The sequence below is a fragment of the Protobothrops mucrosquamatus genome, unplaced genomic scaffold (assembly GCF_001527695.2).
Source record: "Protobothrops mucrosquamatus isolate PMUCROS unplaced genomic scaffold, P.Mucros_1.0 scaffold3268, whole genome shotgun sequence".
Classification (NCBI taxonomy): Eukaryota; Metazoa; Chordata; class Lepidosauria; order Squamata; family Viperidae; genus Protobothrops; species Protobothrops mucrosquamatus.
Window position 1 is genome coordinate 11,808 of NW_015389260.1, and position 1,682 is coordinate 13,489.

General features: G+C 40.7%; 1 non-coding gene across 1 annotated transcript; it reads right to left on the reverse strand.

Annotated features, from left to right (window-relative positions):
* Positions 1-236: 236 nt before the first annotated feature.
* On the reverse strand, positions 237-309 carry TRNAR-CCG. The gene has a single exon. It is a non-coding gene; the product is annotated as a tRNA-Arg (tRNA).
* Positions 310-1,682: the final 1,373 nt, after the last annotated feature.

Genomic DNA, 1,682 nt, shown 5'->3' on the forward strand with positions numbered 1-1,682 from the left:
AGAATGGCTGGCTGCAGAATTCTGGGAGCTGAAGTCCACAAGTCTTAAGAGAGTGCCCAAGCTTGGATACCCCTGGTCGAGGGTGTCCTGCTTAAGAGGGGGGGAGGGGGTTGGACTAGAAGACCTCCAAGGTCCCTTCCAACTCAATTACTCTGTTACTGGCCCCCTCTGTGGGGGGGGGGATTTAAAGCCTCTTCTCAGAGCCAATCCCCTCTGCCAATAAAATTGTGGCTGCGCGACCCAGGTGGGACTTGAACCCACAATCCCCAGCTCCGGAGGCTGATGCCTTATCCATTAGGCCACTGGGCCCCCCTCCCTCAGCTGCTGCTGCTGCTTCTGCAGCTAACAGCAGCACGGGGGGGGGGCAGGGGGGGGTGAGCCAGCCTTGGCACCGAAAGGGAATGTCTGGATGCCGCTGTGAATTCTCTGGCAGAGAGGAAGATCCAGGCTGGAAGATCAAAAGATCAACGTGGCGGAGGCTGCCGCGGTGGCTTTAACGACCGTCCGTGACTCTGATCTCGGGAGACGGAGCCCAGCCTGGTCCTGCCACAGAAGCCACGAGCTGGGCTTGGTAGCCCGTCAGCTTGTGAATCAGAATCCGCTTCACGTTCAACATTTGCCTTCAGAAATTGTGGGCGCTCCATCACTGGAGGATTTATAAGAAGACACTGGACGTTCACCTGTCTGAGACAGTATAGGTTCTCCTGCTTGAGCAGGGGGCTGGACTAGAAGACCTCCAGGGTCCCTTCCAGCTCCTATTCTATTCTATTCTATTCTATTCTATTCTATTCTATTCTATTCTATCTGTATTTTATTATTCTATTCTATTCTGTATTCTATTCTATTCTGTATTCTATATTCTATTCTATATTCTATTCTATTCTATATTCTATTCTATATTCTATTCTATTGTATTTTCTATTCTATATTCTATTCTATTCTATATTCTATATTCTATTCTATATTCTATTATGTATTCTATATTCTATATTCTATTCTGTTCTATATTCTATTTTATTTTATTTTATATTCTATATTCTATTCTATATTCTATTCTATACTATATTCTATTCTATATTCTATTCTATTACAGTATATACTATATTCTATTCTATATTCTGTTCTATGTTCTATATTCTATTCTATTCTATTCTATTCTATTCTATTCTATTCTATTCTATTCTATTCTATATTCTATTCTATATTCTGTATTCTATATTCTATTCTGTTCTATATTCTATTTTATTTTATATTCTATATTCTATATTCTATTCTATTCTATTCTATATTCTATATTCTATATTCTATATTCTATATTCTATATTCTATATTCTATTCTATATTTGATATTCTATTCTATATTCCATTCTATTCTATTCTATTCTATTCTATTCTATTCTAAAGGCTGGCAAAGCTGCGGAAGGTGGATTTCAAAGGGGGGATAAAACTGGAGGCTGACTTTCTGCCCAGGAAACACGGCCCGATCTAGTTAAAAAATGGACACCACAAGGGTGGGATCAAAGCTCTACCTTTTTCATCGGACGCTACCCATAACCCCCCCCCCAATTTCACATGGTCCTCCACTTGCAACAGTCCATTTAGCAACCGTTCAAATTTATAACAGCACTGAAAACAGCGATTTAAGGACGGTTTTTCACACTTAACGACCGTTGCAGCATTCC